An 18,424-nucleotide genomic window follows, 5' to 3' on the forward strand; every position below is an offset into this window, starting at 1 on the left:
TAGATCCGGGCGCCATAGCAACCATTTGGCGGCTGTTCATTGCCATTAAAGGCTATTGCTGAAAACCTCACTTATGGGCTGGATTGTACAGGATGAGACGAAAAGAATAAATTTTAAAAATCTGACAGGGCTGAAGTGTGTATATGTCAGCATGTGTATAGAGAACACAGCACAAACACACTTAGGGAGTACTGAGAATCTGAGGGGATGCACTCAGGCTCAGGGCCGTATGGCTGGAGATTAAGGCGTCTGTCACATAAATTCCTAGGTGTAAACCACTGCACGCTAAGTTACAGATCTGCACTTCCCGCCATTCGCCGCACACATTGTCCTACCCTCTGGCTTTTCTTATGCTACAGAGATTGGAACTGATGAAGAGCTGGATGTCAGCATCATTATTTGTAAGCAAAATTAGGCTTCATTGTACTGTGCATGGCACCAAAAAAACATACGTTTCCTTTGGTGCTATTACTATTATAAATATGACTGCTGTTATGTATTCATATTATTTAATTGATATTTGCATACAGTACAAAAGCAGATTCCCATTTGAAGGTAACAGATGTTTGTATTTTTTTGAAAATCACTCATTTTATTTTGTATTTGTGTTTGTATTCACTTGTATTTTACATGGTAAATGCCACTTAGAATAATATATTGGGCAAAATTTACTAAGCGGCGGGTTCTAAACCCCGGCGGTTTGGTGGCGGTGTTGCTATTCGCAGATTTACTAAGGCCAAAACCGTTGCAAAACCACTTCAAAATCGCCGTCAAAACAAATTTTAGAATAGAATAGAACAGAACTGTAATTTAGAAACCGCCGCCAAGCCGCCACCAAACCTCCGGGGTTTAGAACCCGCCGTCAAACCGCCACCAAACCACCTGGGCTTAGAACCCACCGCTTAGTAAATTTTGCCCATTGTGTCTAAATTATGTACTTTATGTGTTTAGCACTTACTACTAACATTGCTGAGGCACATCTCCTGGTGTACACCAGACGCACATATGTTTGTTTTATCCTAGTATCAAGTTGTCACTAATACTACTGCTGTCTCCTGGACATATGCTACCCTTGCAGAGTAGAACACATCTTGAGATGCAGCAAGCTCTGCAAGCTGCATGAAAGTCTTTTTTTTTTTCATGGGTATCTTTTACTCTAGCATTTTCGACACAAAGAGGCCAATGCAAAGTCAGCAGTAATTGCTTCCACATTGCGCGCACAGAACAAAATACATAGATTTGCCCATATGTCGAGCCCTGCAAATCTCTGCATCTGGACCACCCTCATCTGCATGCTTGGTTTCATAGCCCTCATCATTATCAGTGCACCACCGCTATCTTGGAGAAAAAAGGTGAATTTCCACGGATGCACAACTCCACATTTCTATTGAGACAACCTCTGTGAACTTCATCTATGTGCGAATGCCTTGCTACCACCCAGTTATATCCTTTCTTGTCCACAGGTGGATATGTTACTGTGTTGCATATGACTTGGCATCTCCTGTAGTTGCGTACACTCGGCTCCTGAGCATGTGCTGTGCGTAAACACGTTAGATACGTCCAAAAATCTGACGTGCACTCAACTCCAAATCTATCCTAAATGCTTCCAACTCTACATTAACCCTTTTGTGTGTTACATCCATATGGTTATACATACTTACAGCAATAAGTGGAAATAAACCCCTTGCTAGCAAAGGAAGCTTTTTAACTGCACATAATATTAGTATCTGTGTACTTAAAAGCATTGTGGGGCAGATGTACTAAGCTCTGGAAATTGATAAATTGGAGAGTGATAAACTTCCAACCAATCAGCTCCTAACTGCCATTTTTCAAACACAGCCTGTAACATGACAGGAGTTGAGTGGCTTGTTGTTTATAACTGTCCAATTTATCACTTTCCAGAGCTTAGTACATCTCTCCCTGTATGTATTATGGAAGAGGTAGATTGAATGTCTATAGATGTGTGAAAGTCTAAAGCTGGCCACACACTAGACCAACTTACATCCAACCAGCCAACTTGTTAATTGGTTGGAATGAAAATCTGGTAACGTATGGGAGTAAATGATGATCAGCAATTTGCTCCTAAATGCCAGAAAAGAGATGAAAATGGTCGTTCAGACAAGTTTGTTAAATGTTTGATCCAAACTATTTGTTCAAACAACAGTTTTGGCCCATTATCCAGCATTTAGGAGCAAATTGCTGATTGTCATTTGCTTTCATACCTTAACCAGATTTTCATTCCAACCAATCAACTAGTTGGCTGGTTGGACAGATAATCTTTAGATGTGTGGCCAGCTTAAGTATATTCAAAATGCTGCTTTCAAAAATAAATAAATAAAGAATTGCTGCACTGACATCTTAAGAGTCAGCTATTGATGTCTCCACATTGAATTGTGTGCTGTAGTATATAAAATATAGGAGGCTATTTTTTTACAATTATTATTTCCGGGATACCAACACCCATTTTTGGAGGGTACCCAGAAATAATAAGTATCCCCTGAATTGATGTAGCCGGAGTACACAGCAGATACCGCAGCAGTGTCCCATTTTTGCTTGCAGAACACAATGCTTTCCAAAGCTTGGCCACGGTAGCTAATCACATTTGAATATGGCGTTAGCCTGTTGTAGCCTATGGCCTAAATTTCACAATAAGTATTGGGAGAGGGATCTGAAGGATCCTTCCATGGCCCTCATCACTAGCACATGTGTGGTTAGCAGACCACAGATGCGCGTTAGTGCACACGGCCACTGAAGAACTAGTTAAGGGATCGCAAATGTGATCCCCTTCCATTCACTGTAGCCGGGACGACGTTAAGTTCTTAATTACACATAACACCATGTGTCTTTAGTACTTTTATTGTGAGTGTGAACAGCTAAGTTTAGAAAAGTCACAATACCCCCACCCAGTGCTGCTGCTCCTCTGTCTATCCTGCAAGTGCTGGCTTGAACTTCCCCTATAGCCTCTCGCACAGGTCCACTTGCCAAGACCGGAGGACCGTAGCAGAAGACAGGATCGTGGGAGCCACCTTTTTCGTATCACTTCGCCGTAGAGGTGAGTATACATGAATTATTACTTACCAAAGCTATATATCACATGGAAATGATGTGATATATAGTGAAAAGTAATAATTATATTTTCTCATTCTTTATGCATAGATCTCCTTATTCTCAAAGGGTGGAATGCATTAAAAGCGACGCATCCGGCCACTTATCGCAAGCATAATGGCGTACGCTTGAAGAAAATCATAAGGACAGCTCTCCCAGTAAGAGCTGTCCTTTGCGTTAGATGGTGATGGGAGGGATCCAATTTTCGGAGATTTGCTCGCATAATATTCTTTGATGCATCCTGCCCAAAAGGTGTTTGATCTCCTTGAATTTAGTTCAGATTTAGTGTATCTAAAAGAATATCCTATAGAACTTTGGAGCTGCTTCAACAAACCGGTTTGATAATGACTGAAAAATATTTCAGCATCTCTAATCGCACCAACATTTGTTTTTCTTTTGCCCAAGCTTCAGTTGTTCCCACTTTACAGCCCTTGGTAAGTGATGTCTATCTCAGGTGTACACTGTTGTAAAATCTGCAAGTACATTGCAAATTTGTGGTTGAAAGCAGCTGTGCAGATCTGGGTAATCTTGTCACCTGTTAGACCCCAGAAATATTTAATGTAGAGCAATAAGTAGACCTGTTCATACATTGGCAGCTAGATAAATAGGGAGACTCCAATCCACTTGTTGCTATTGCGTGCACTTTTTAATGAATACATCCATTATGTCCCTGCCTGTGACAAGCAGTGAATCCTTTAGTTTGCAGTTTTATATTTCCACTGTCTGTTAAACATACACTCCCAGAATCCCTTGTGGCACATAATGAAGATGCAGAGCCCAAGATACTTCATCAGAAACATTTCATTATCCCAGCCCCACGGCGGCACTATATAAATATGAGCTACAGCCCAGTGATAAGAAGCACAGCATGACTAGGACAGTCTGTGTTTGTATGTTTCTCTGTTTTTATATATGATATATATATTGCTTTACTGACAATAATGTCATTATTGCACATAGAGATGTGTCCTCATACACCTGGCCTTAATACGCCATGCAGCGCAAGATGCCCGGGGAGACAACCGCACTGAGGTGTAGCGTATCGTCTTTCTGTTTACATTTTGCATCTTATTCGCATTGCAGGCGCATAAAGTCGTAGATGTAGCAAAGCAGAAGTCGGCCTGTAGCACTTTCGTATAAAGTTTCAGACTCATTCGCACACAAATGTACAAATGTCGCATAACAAATTGAGCAGTGCAATCTAGCAATTGTCACTTCTAGTTTTATTTGTAAGACGCACATTGTAAGCAAAAAAGATGTTTGGCGTGGCCGAGACGCACAGGACCTGACGCACCAAGAAGGGCCGTTTGACGCAACTTAACCCACAGTGTATGATCTGTATAGGTACATCTGTAGTGCTATACACATTTTTATAATATATAATATACAATATAGTATATAGTAATAATGTATTCTTTATTTCATATTCAGTATTAATGCATTCCCTACTGTACATTGGGGAATCGGTATGTAATGCAGCCGGATCTATTCCCGGCAGACGTAATACCGATGCTGGAAGCATGAACAGTTGAGATCCCGACTGGGGCTGTTAAGTACCCTAATCCTCCCCTCTCCGCCCCCTAACCCTCCCTTAGTGGTGCCTAACCCTAACTTCCCCCCGGTGGTGCCTAACCCTAAGTCCCCTCCTTCCCGCACCCTAAACCTAACCCTCCTGGGGGGTGTCTAACCCTGAACTCCCCCAGCGGGCCACCCATAACCTACTCTTCACCTAGCCTAACCCTCCTCACGGGGTGCCTAAGCTTAAGTCCCCCCGGTGGTGCCTAAAACTAATACCCCTTGCTGCTAACAGTCCCTGCTTTCGGGGTGCCGGCTGTCGGGATTTCCGCATCTGGCTAAAGATAGGCATCGGGATTTAGACGCCTATCTTTAGTAACAGGTCGGAGTTCCAGCGTCGGTATTCCGACGGCCGGCATTCCGGGCGGCGGTAAGTTAACCACATCCCATACATTGGAATGTGGTCGTGATACTCAGTACTCATAAATGGTGTTTTAATTACACTATTTTTTGTAATAATACATCTTTGCACAATATGATAGTGAGTTATTTAAAAGAAAAATGATAAAATAACCTGTCAAACAAAATGTTCTGAAGAATTAATGTACAACAAATATCCCATTTGTTCACCTAGAATAAAAAAAAAGTATGGCCTGTTTTGTATGCAGCAAAGCTTGCCCTCATTCCACATTACTCCTCAAGTTAGATATAGTAAATAATGCGTCCACTCCTGATGTTGCTATCTAGCTGTGTATGGGTTTGAGAGAAATCTAAGTGCACTGACACAAACAAAGGAGCATAATGCCACAAAAGAGGTTGTGCTGCAACTTGGTCCATTTGGTGTTTTTACCCCTTTCACATCGCATTTGATCTCATCTCCAAGTGCCGGCTCTCCCTATGCAGTGAACGGGATCCGGATCGCCTCGACCCCGGTTACCCGTTCACACCGCACCGCGTGCCGGGCTCAACTCGTGTTCAACCCTGCTTGCTACCCGAGTTGAAATGCCGGGTCACTCGACCCGGGTTATTTCAACTGGCCCCTTTCACACTGAGCAGTAAGCCGGGTTGCTGCGCGTTCATGTGCAATATCCACAGTTATTTGATGGCAGTGTGAAAGGGGTATTAGTGGCCTCTGCAGTGTTTAGTGCTGTTATTTGATGCATGTTTACAATAGGCTACTGTATGTGAGTGTTTAGCTTTCTGCCACATTCATTGCATGCTGTCATATCATTGCAAGCTGTCATATAATTGTATGCTGTCATATCATTGCATGCTGTCATATCATTGCAAGCTGTCATATAATATTATGCTGTCATATCATTGCATGCTGTCATATCATTGCAAGCTGCCCTTTGCCAACTGCACCTGAGCTTGGAAAAGATACAAAGCAAGAAAACCTCTATTTGAATTCCCAGAAGCGAGATTTTTGCTGCAAAAATTTACTTTAACATGACTATGCATGCTCCTGAGTCTATCCTTAAAGCTATGTATTGAAATGATAGGAGCTGAGCTGATAAAATTTTCAGAATGAACTGCAATAGTAACAAAGTACAATCTGGAGTCATATCCTGGTTACTCTCATCAGCTGGAACTTGGTGACCTGCCGTGAGTATATCCTCCCCGTCTACCCCATCTGTGTCACACCTGTATTTCTGCCTTACCCTTTTAAAATGTAAGCTTTTGCGAGCAGGGCCCTCTACCCTCTTGTGCTTCTCCCTACTTTACTTTCATCTACTTCTTACTCCCCACTAAGGCACCTAACACTTGGTTGCTTAAACTCTGCTGCTTATGTGGGTGTTATGGTCACTAATGCGGCAATGTATATTATCCATGCTCCTTGTCCTGTATTGTATTATACTGTAAGTCTTTTATCACCTATTTGTTTTCATACATTGCAAGGCGCTGCGGAACACTTGTGGCGCCATATAAATAAATGATAATAATAATAATATCCTATTGATTTGTAATGAATTGGGCGCGATACAGTTTTCTACAAAAACCCAAGGTAAATGTAAAAGAAAATTGGGGGAATCAGCCTGTACCCTAAAAAAAACAGACACACTAATATTGTTTATCATTATAGATATCTATTGGGGATGTGGTCAAAATCCCGACCGTGGGGATTCAGGCGCTCAGAATCCCGGTACCGGAATCCCGACCGCCGGAATCCCGAAGGTAAGTAGCGGTGTTAGGGGGAGGGTTAGTGTTAGGCACTAGGGGCTTGGTTATGTTTGGGGTGCGGGGAGGGGGAGGTTAGGTTTAGGCACTATGTGGGAGGTTAGAGTTAGTCACCAGGGAGAGAGGGTTAGGTGTAGGGAGAGGGGAGGGTTAGGATACTGACCATCAGGTGTTGGTATCTTAACCCTGTCGGGATGCTGGCATTGTGATTCTGGCCGCCGGGATCCTGAGTGCCAGCATCCCGTACCAAACCCATCTATTACTGTGTAAAAGAAAAATATGTGGAGATCTTAATAGCTTTTAAATGGCTGATCTTTCTATTTTTCAAGAACACTTAGAAAGATAGAAAGCTTTATTTTAAGCAAATAAATGTTCTATTTTTTTTTAGGGGGGGGGGTTATAAATGTTGGTTAGCTATTTTTTAAAGTAATTTTAAGCCACTTTAATTTAAAAAAACAAAACACCAGTAACTCCCATCCTCAGTTTGAAAAACACCTGTCCCATCCATACAGCACCTCATAACTGTCCTACATTATTCTGCACTTTGCAGAACTTCAACCCCAATAATGACATGTAATGAATACTCTAATTAAGCTAATTAAAACTTCTAGTTGCTTAATTAATTATTAGAAGAATGTCCCAATGGATTTGAACAAAGGGCCTGATTCAGACCCTCTCACTAGGATGCGTTCGCACGTAGCCTGCCGATGTTTGCAATCTGAGCATGCGTATAAGATGCAGTGTGCGTGCACGAAGCGATCGTCCCTTGTACACAGGCGCAGGGGGTGGTCGATGGTAACGGGGGGTGTGATGGTGCAAACGCAGGCATGTCTGTGCGTCTGAACGCCTTTTCAGGAGCATACATAATTAAGATGCAGCGTCAGCATACACGTCACATGGCTGAATTAAACAGCCACAAGTGCTGCGTATGGGTTCGATGTTACTTGATGTTACCGATTGTTTCATACACTTCCTGGAGATGACATGTGTTACTAAGGGAAAGTGGGCGTCTTGTGTCAGGCTGGTGTGCCTCTTAAGTACATACCGCGATTGCACTGCAAGACATAGTTGGCGTACTAATGTCTTGCTAGCGATTGCGGGATTTGCATACTCTGGCTGCTGATGGCTGCGTGTGAACGCATCCTAGCGAGCGGGTCTGAATGTGTCCAAAGTCCCAACATATTTTTTACCTTAAAATAGCCATTTTCCCCGACTTTGCACCTGCTCTGAAGCTGCGAGAAAAAAGCTGCGTTAAATCCTATAGAAATTACTGCAGAAAAAGTTCTCGCGGCCAGTTGGGTACCAACAACTCTGCGGAAGTCCGCAATTTCTTGCGACGTGGGGAAAAAACGAAGGCGCCAAATTGAATATGCCTTAAAGTATTAATGAGGACTACGATAAAAAACTAATAAACAGACACATTTATTGGGAATATATTATCAGTTAGGTATATTATTTAAAAATGGAATTATGCGTTAAGGTTTAATATTAAGAAACCTTGCTTTGTAACTTATGTGAAGTAATTGGTTAATGGATTAACTGCATTACACTTTATGATGATGTCCAAAGAGTCCCTGCTGCCGCCAAGTGGTCTAATTAAGTAAGTACACTATAAATTATGCTTGAAAACAGGATAATATGAACTTGAACTGACTCATTTGAGTCAATCCAACTAGATGATGCTTTTTGCACTAATGCATTTGGTGCTGCAGGGGCCGAAACATAAAATGGGAACATGGACTTTGTAGGGAGAGGAGAACATCCAGGCTCAACTCTAAATCAAAGTGCTAAAATAAAGCTAAATAAAATTGTGTATTTGTACCGCTTGTAGCGCAACATGGTTTGTCCAAGTACAAATATGCACCCTTTAGCTGGACTTGCTCCTAACTATTCACAAAGGGTCTCACTTATATTTGTACACAAGTCATTTCCACCATGTAAAAATGTGATTTGCACAATATCATTTGTCTGCACATACATACAACTTACATCCATATCATACTTGCCTACTTTTGAAAAAGCATTTCAGGGAGATTGTGAAAGCAGCACCTATGAGCGCGGCGGTAAAGTGGACATGTACTGTTCCTCCTTATGGGCGTGCCATAAAGTTGACTTACATCCAAATGTAAACGAGTCCCAAAGCAACAATTGTTGCTCATTAAGATGTACTTGTTGATGAAAACACACTGATACATCATTATGCTTTATAACCAATGCAGGGAAATGACATTAATTATCCAATTTGAATGTATAAATATCTTAATTCTTTTTTTTTTCAAGTATATAACAGCTACATAATGGGGGTAAGGTGCAATCAGGGAGATTACCACTGTTTCAGGGAGTCTTCCTGACATTCAGGGAGAATTGGCAAGTATAATCCATATTTTGAGTTGCATGTATATTGCAGTTGTGTAAACTTGCACTTGTAGAGACAAATCATGGTAATGCATCTACAAATTCAGTACATTACAATTCATACTTGCCGAAAATGTGACTGCCTCCTCCTGGAGGCAGCCTAGATCGGCATAGTAGAGAGGGGGGCTTGATGCTAATTTTGGGGTGGATCGGGGCGTGACTGCTCGATTGCGACAATGCCCCCACCACACACTGCTGAGATTACCACCATTGTGCAGCCGGGGGCGGGGCCACGATGAACCTGAGGCACTTGAGACAGAGGGGCCTCTCCCTCTTGTCAGCACCAACCCCTGGCTGTGCCCGCTGCGTGTGTGCATCTCCTCATCCTGCACAATGGCAGACTTTAGAGCCTCCTCTCGGGCAGCACTGGGACCAATTATTATTATTGTTTATTTAGCGCCTTACAAAGTACATAAACAAAAAAGTCACAAGTGACTTACTAAACAATACAATGCCGGTCAAGGACATGGATATTATACATTGCTACATTAGTGACCATAACATCCAAATAAGCAACAGAGCATAAGCAACCAAGTGTTAGGTGCCCTAGTGGGGAGTAAGAAGTAGATGAAAATAAAGTAAGGAGGCCCTGTTCGTAAGAGCTTACATTCTAAAGGATTCTACATTCTAACAGCTCTGAGAGAGCTGCTGCTGGTGGCGGAGGCTGCAGACAGTGTCAGACTGGGGTATGGAGGGCCCACCGGGAAAATGCAGTGGCAGGAGCCCATGCTTAAGAGGTGTGGTCATGCACCAGAGAGGGTGTGGTCATCCACCAGAGAGGGTGTAGCCAGCCACCACAGACACTTGACTAACCATTTATCAAATCTTGGTGTACAGTAGTTTCTATAGAAGGGAACCAATGTTGATCAGTGGTTCTGCTCCTCCAGCCAACTGACCGTCTAATAAAGTAACAATCTATAATTTGAGTTCTAGAACCAGACACCTAGAAGAGGAGGATGGGCCCCTGTGGGCCAGTCCAACCCTGGCTGGAGACGGGCGGAATCGTCCCTGGACAGCCGCGCCACAAGTTCTCCAAAGAGGTGATGTGGTGGGGCATTATATTTTTACACTACTTCCCCACACTGCATCCATGCACTAATTATCTGTGTTTTGACCTGATAATTATAATTTCTTATTGTTGCTATTTGCAGCAATAAGAAATTATTGGGATCGGTATGCAATACCGCCACACCAATGTCCGGCAGTTCAAATCCCAATGCCGGAAGACCGGCAGTAGTGAAGATCCCGACAGGGGATTAACACTAACCCTATCCCCCCCTCTTACTTTCGTTCGGTATGCAGGGCTCCCGATGTAGGGATAATGATAGGCGTTGGGATTTCGATGCCTATCATTAGTCCCATGTTGGGATTGACCAGTCGAGAAGCCGGCGGTCGGCGTTTCGACCGTCGGCTCCCTGACCGCATCCCAAATTATCTACCACCACCATGTATCATCTCACACATTCAGGGATCGGAGCCCGTCCCTGTGATGTGTAAAAGTAAAGTGATTACATTAGCGATGACTTTATTTTCAATTGCCAGCGGCCGCTGCAATATAGCATATGTGCTGACCGCGCGTGCACTAGTGGAGAGTGCTATGGATCCTTCTCCTGGTGCCTTTTGCAAAATGTATCTTTCTGCAGATGCCATTAGCTACCAGGGACAAGCTGAAAAATGCATCACATTTTGGAGCTTGCTAAATTTGGCCAGAAAGCAGCTCCCGTTGGTTTATTTGGGTTTATTTAGTTGGTTTTTGCGGTCGAAAACGGGAAACAGCAGCCGATATCTGACGTGGTCCCCTGTAGATACATTTGGGAGATACTTATTATAATAATAATGATGGATAACTAGGCCTCTATAACACTACGATACCTCCCCACACTAAATGTCTGGGTATGTCACCACACTAACTCCCCACACTAAATTAGTGCACTATCCTCGCACTACTTCACTGCGCAACCTTCCCGCACTACATTTCTGCGCTACCTCCCCCACTACATTTCTGCAATGCCAACCTTGCTACCAAAATAACAAACATTTAAAATTAAAATGACATTCAGACATGTCACATATATAATGGGTATTATTAACTATACAGACTTTAATAAAGTTTGTGCCAGCTGAACATTTTTCTAAACAATCAAGTTAGCACAAGATAGCAAAATTACTTAATGCAAGGCTATAAACTACAATATTTTTCAAAGAAATGTACTATAAAAAAACAGCCATTTCAATTTTCTTAATTACATTGGTAGCTTGTTATTAGATATAATATAAAATAGCTAAATATATTTATATACTATCAATGTATATGAATCCGGCTCTGTCTATAGCAAAATTTTTCCATAGGTGTGCTTTAAACTGACTGTGGGTTGCTGTTTTAAAATTTCACCTGCAACCCTCCGGGAAGCAGCGGCTTGGTAAATAATGAGTTAGCACGATTCATTTCTATAGCTGCCACATAAGCTATAATTTCACTGTCTATGTCGTTCATTTGGAACAGTGTTGTAGCCTTTTTGGTCCTAACAGAAGAGCTGGAACCAATATTAACTAAAAAAAATAAAATTTCTGCTATTGTGAATGGTATGAAAACTTACAATGTTATGCTTTTTTAGTTTATTGACATTTGTTTCTGCCAAGCTATTATGTGGGAGCTTGGAGGATGGGAATCAGAGCCACTAACTTATCTCCTTGCCTTGCTGCATCACATACTGTACACCTGGAGGTTGAGCAGACCAGTTGCAAGGTGAACTCAAATCTATCATCAATGTAACCATAATGTAAGCAATAGAGTAATAATTGCTTTAATATATTTTTTTTGTTAATTTATTTTTTTAATTGACCTAAAATTACCCTTTAATCACAATTTTTTTCTACTTTTAAGATTATTATTTTGTTTGTTTGTATTAAAACGAAAAAAGTTTGCTTTTTATCATTTTTTTTTACTTTAAACAAATGCACATATCAGCCATATAATGCATTTTTAAAAACAAGACATTTTCTTTTGGACAGTTAAACATTATTACCTTTACCCATTATTATTTTTTATATTGTCAGGGTACAGGCTATTCCCAATTTTTTTAAATTTCCAGCGAGATTTTGCCCCAATAAAAAAAGTGCAAATTATTTTTTTCTATTAGATATTGCAGGTATCAGGAGCGCGCATACCTGCAGTAATAGAAAATTGGTTGCAATGCCTGTGTAAATTTTTGGGGTGAAAACCTCGCCTGCAATTGAATATGTCCTTAGTGTCATTTACCAAAATTTTGTTGATTAATTTCATATTGTCAAAATATCCTTGCAATTTCAGAAAATTGTACAAGAAATTATATTCCAGCACGTTCATGAGCTGTAAAGATGAGATCATTAAGATAAAATTAGCTATAGGCTAGCCTTAGATGGGTGACTGATTTCTGGAGAGCCTTTAATCACTCCTGCACTGCAGCAAGTGATGAATGAAGTTTTTGGGCCAGCACTCATGCACTGTACAAACCGCTGTCTACTGCATTTGCTCTGAAAGTCCATTAATCAATTAGTCAGTGTAGGGGTGATTAAACATTGTGTACAATGTGGCGTATTAATCACCTTTATGATATAGTCAAAAGGATCATTTCAGTGTTAAATAACTGGCATGTATAATTTAGTAGTAATTAGGTATATTTTGTATACTAGGCTATATGTTATATGTAGTGTAGCAAATGGAGCTCTGGGCCTGATTCAGAGCCGCTCGCTCTGAATCAGGGCCGGGCTTTTTTTTTTGGAGCGGCCTCTTGGCCGCTCGCATAGCTGTGGGTGCGAGCGGCCAGGATGATGGTCGCGATGGTCAAGACCATCGCGACCAACGGGATTGCGACGAGACCCTTGTGGTAGGGTCTCGCCCATCGCAAGCTCCAGAGAGCTTTCGGCTCTAACAGAGCCGGAAGCTCTCCACTGACATCACTTGTGATGTCAGTGGGGCCGTCCCCAAATGGCAGGCGTTCTCATGGGAATGCCTCCGTTTGGGCAGCCACCCCCCCAGCCCTCCCACCAAACGGGGCGAGCTGTCACTCAACATTGACAGATCACTTCCTTTGGTGCGAGACCCGAAGTGACGGAGTGCCCGTCGCTAGCCGGGTCTAGCGCATGCGCACGACGTGCGCATGCGCTGTGGGCCACCATCGACCCGGTTGCGAGCGCTCAGCGCTTGCAACCGGGTCTGAATCAGGCCCACTGCTCCCTGGATTTCTAGTGTTAAATGACAGGTATGTGAGCTGCAGATCAGAAACACAGACGGTGGAATCAGCTGTGTGTTAAGTAATTAGTGCTTGTGTGTAGGTATTTAAGTGTGTTGCATTGTGAAGGTGGGTGTAACCGACGCCAGTTAAGGTCCCCATACATCAGCAATTGATTGCAGCAATCATGCAATTTGCAATCGATTGTGTATAAAAATCTTTCCCTTTTTCAATCAATTGCAGATTGCAAAATTGCCACAATCAATTGAAAAACGGAAAGATTTTTATACACAATCGATTGCAAATTGCACGATTGCTGCAATCAATTGCTGATGTATGGGGGCCTTTAGTGGCTGGTGTATAGCTACTGTAGCTGTTGTATATCTAGTAAGAGGTAGGGTCGCAGTATTTTGAATGTATTGCTGTTTGGAGCTGAACAAGCACGCTGTGTGTTTTGCATCCTGACGAATAAACAGGAGTTCAACAAATCAGTGTGAGGTGTCGTCACCTGGGACTACCTTTATCAACATAGCTTATGCTTGAAATCTATCTACCATCAAATACATCTATCCACATCAAGCATTAAGGCCCCCATACATCAGAGATTGATTGCAGCAATCGTGCAATTTGCAATCGATTGTGTATAAAAATCTTTCCCTTTTTCAATCGATTGCAGATTGCAGAATTGCCACAATCAATTGACAAAAGGAAAGATTTTTATACACAAACGATTGCAAATTGCACGATTACTGCAATCAATCTCTGATGTATCGGGGCCTGTAGTTTTTTTATGCTTCATTCTTTGTTAATGTGTGGAGTATTTTTCTATAGTAATTGTTTTGCTTTCAATGACATCATATAAGGAAGCATAATAACTTACATAATAGTATCCTTTCTAAAGAATGTGTCAGACACAGCAAGGGTGTCCCCCCCTGGAGAAGGAGGCTTCCCTGGTGGTCACAAGTATAGGGCCGGCATCCTTTGGGTGATGCCATCTTGCCAGCCCTTCTTCACAGTTTGGCCTCTAGCAGCCACCATCTTGCCAGAGGTCTTACAAAAACCTCCAGAGGCTTGCCCACTGCCTGCCAGCCCATTGTGCTCCAATTGACTTTCTACTTCCTAATAGAGTGCCCTATTTAAGTCCCTCTCCCACAGCACAAGTGTCATATCCTATTCTACACTTGTGCTGGATGACCTGACTGGTTTCTTCTGTGGATACTCTGCTGGAATCCCTCCTACTCTCCAGTGTCTCCTGTGCATACTCTCCTGCCATCTTGTCCTTTCATGGATTACTCCACTGGGCCAAGAAGTCTGTCTCGTTGCTTACTGGTTCCTCCTCTGCAACTAATTTATTACTGGTTCGTGTCATACTCCGAGTTGTCCTCTGCTAGTTCCTACTGGGTTCCGCCCAGAGGGCCACGACCTGCGGGAGCACTGCTGCAAATTTCAAATTCCCATGTGAAAATTCTCTGGTAAACACCCGTACTCTGTTAGACTCAATGCCAATTAATTAGACCAGTGTGTCCCAAACTCAGTCCTCAGGGAGCACTAATAGTTCTATTTTTTCCAGATCTCCTCACAGAATCACAAGTGAAGATCCACCTGTGGATCTTTTAAAATGTGTCAGCCAGTAATGAATACACCTGTGCACCAACTAGGAAAAATGGAAACCATGCACTGTCATACCCCTTTCACACTGCACCTTGGACCCAGGTTATTCCCAGGTCATCGCCTTTCACACTTCACCTGCATCAGCCCTGCAAAATACTCATGTCATTAGATGTAGATGTTTCTACAGGCTCAGAAAGATGAGTCATGAAAAGGGGGTGGTGACTGTTCCCAGTACTCCTGATCCGCCAATCAGCTCCTTTTACCGTAGCCCAGGTTGTATAACCCAATTTGTACATTTCAGACCACAGCATATCTGGGATGGTTCCGAGAATAACCCTGGTCGTGACCAGGGTCGAGGACCCAGGACACACAACCTGGGTGGACCTTTCACTCTAAGCCAAGGCCCGGATTGCCCCGGCAATATCCTTGGTTAGAGGCTCAGTGTGAAAAGACCAAGGCCCTCATTCAGAGCCGCTCGTTAGCGGCAGTACGCTCGTTCCGAGCGATATTTGCACATCTGCGCATGCGTACGGTTTTTAGTACGCATGCGCGAACCAGTCAGTGCGGCCGAAAATCGTTTGTACGCTATATAGCGAGTGCCTGCTATTTTGAGTGACAGAATGAGGCGTATGTGGGTGGTAACAGGGGAAGGTGCTTGAAAATGGGGAGTGGAGATCCGAACGCAGGCGTGCTTAAAGGTCAAAACGGGCGTTTTATGGGTGTGCATATTTAAAACAGCAGCGTCATTGACCACGTCACTGGGTTATTTTATAGCCAGAACTGCTCGCAAATTTGTGGTAGCAAACACCAACCACAAGAATAGCGAGCAGTTCATACGCTGGTCGATGTACTCGATTAATCTAATAAATAGCGGACATGACGTAGGATGCGAGCGGCCAGGGGGCGTTTTTAACAAATAAACGAGCGTATGTTTTGCTCGCTCGTTCAGACTTAGAGGTGTGAACAGACTGCAATGTGCGTACGGATCATTTGAATAGCCACCCCTTGTTTTTAAACGAGCGACCACAAATAGCGAACGGCTCTGAATGAGGGCCCAAGTCTATAACCCGGGATATTGCCGGTTCCTGGCTTGGTCTGATAAGGTCAACCCGGGTTGTGTGTCCCGGGATCTCAAGGCCATGGTTATTCCAGGGTCCGATCCGGCTGGGCTGCGTTATGAAAGGTGTAACCCGGGTCATGCCTAAAATAAGTTGATTGTCACCACCCACTTTTCATGACCTAAGAAAAAGTTAATGTCTTATGACATACACTCTGTGGCAGGGCTGACAGTAAGAACGAGGATGATCTGGGAATAACCCGGATTCAGGGTGCAGTGTTAAAGGGGTGTGAGCAGCTGTGACACGGCAAGAAAACGTGTTGAAAAACCCTGGTCGGACCTGGGATTTTGGTCTGAAAACAGCATGAGTAATCCCTGTGGAATGAATTTGGGAAACACTGAATAAAATCATTATTCTCTCTCATCTTGACTACTCATATTCATACTGTATCATTTCTTTAGCAGTCACATTTACATCATGAATACAGGTAGATGGGATGAGTATGACCCAGAGGCGGATTTAGGCCTCATGGGGCCCTAATCAAGACACCAATGTGGGGCCCCCTTCCTCAAACAATCCATAACACTATATTTTCGTCTCAAACGACACTACCTCTAACCCTGCTCCCGCTCTCTGCACACACTATACTACCCCTAACTCTGCTCCTGCTTACCGCTCACACGACACTACCCCTAACCCTGCTCCCCGCTCACACGACACTACCCCTAACCCTGCTCCCCGCTCACACGACACTACCCCTAACCCTGCTCCCCGCTCACACGACACTACCCCTGACCCTGATTCTGCTTCCTGCTCACACGACACTACCCCTGACCCTGCTTCCTGCTCACACAACACTACCCCTGACCCTGCTCCCGCTGTCTGCACACACTATACTACCCTTAACTCTGCTCCTGCTTCACAATCACACAACACTACCTCTATCCCTGCTCCCGCTCTCTGCACACACTATACTACCATTAACTCTGCTCCTGCTTCCCACTCACACGACACTACCTCTATCCATGCTCCCGCTCTCTGCACACACTATACTACCCCTAACCCTGCTCTTTGCTCACACAACACTACCCCTAACCCTGCTCCTGCTTCCCGCTCACACGATACTACCCCTAACCCTGCTCCTGCTTCCCGCTCACACGACACTACCCCTGTCCATGCTCCCGCTCTCTGCACACACTATACTACCTCTAACCCTGCTCCTGCTTCCCGCTCACACGACACTACCCCTAATCCTGCTCCTGCTTCCCGCTCACACGACACTACCCCTAACCCTGCTCCTGCTTCCCGCTCACACGACACTACCCCTAACACTGCTCCCGCTCTCTGCACACACTATACTACCCCTAACCCTGCTCCTGCTTCCCGCTCACAAGACACTACCCCTAACTCTGCTCCTGCTTCCCGCTCACACGACACTACCCCTGTCCATGCTCCCGCTCTCTGCACACACGATACTACCCCTAACTCTGCTCCTGCTTCCCGCTCACATGACACTACCCCTAACCCTGCTCCTGCTTTCTGCTCACACGACACTACCCCTAACCCTGCTCCTGCTTCCTGCTCACACGACACTACCCCTGACCCTGCTCCCGCTCTCTGCACACACTATACTACCCCTAACCCTGCTCCTGCTTCCCGCTCACACGACACTACACCTAACCCTGCTCCCGCTCTCTGCAAACACGATACTACCCCTAACTCTGCTCCTGCTTCCCGCTCACACGACACTACCCCTAACCCTGCTCTTGCTTCCTGCTCACACGACACTACCCCTAACCCTGCTCCTGCTTCCTGCTCACACGACACTACCCCTGACCCTGCTCCCGCTCTCTGCACACACTATACTACCCCTAACTCTGCTCCTGCTTCCCGCTCACACGACACTACTCCTAACCCTGCTCCTGCTTCCTGCTCACACGACACTACCCCTAACCCTGCTTCTGCTTCCTGCTCACACGACACTACCCCTAACCCTGCTCCTGCTTCTTGCTCACACGACACTACCCCTAACCCTGCTCCTGCTTCCTGCTCACACGACACTACCCCTAACCCTGCTCCTGCTTCCCGCTAACACGACACTACCCCTGTCCATGCTCCCGCTCTCTGCACACACTATACTATCCCTAACCCTGCTCCTGCTTCCCGCTCACACAACACTACCCCTAACCCTGCTCCTGCTTCCCGCTCACACGACACTACCCCTAACTCTGCTCCTGCTTCCCGCTCACAATACACTACCACTAACTCTGCTCCTACTTCCCGCTCACACAACACTACCACTAACCCTGCTCCTGCTTCCCGCTCACACGA

This window comes from Taudactylus pleione, unplaced genomic scaffold (assembly GCF_031769625.1).
Source record: "Taudactylus pleione unplaced genomic scaffold, aTauple2 ptg000089l, whole genome shotgun sequence".
Taxonomy (NCBI): Eukaryota; Metazoa; Chordata; class Amphibia; order Anura; family Myobatrachidae; genus Taudactylus; species Taudactylus pleione.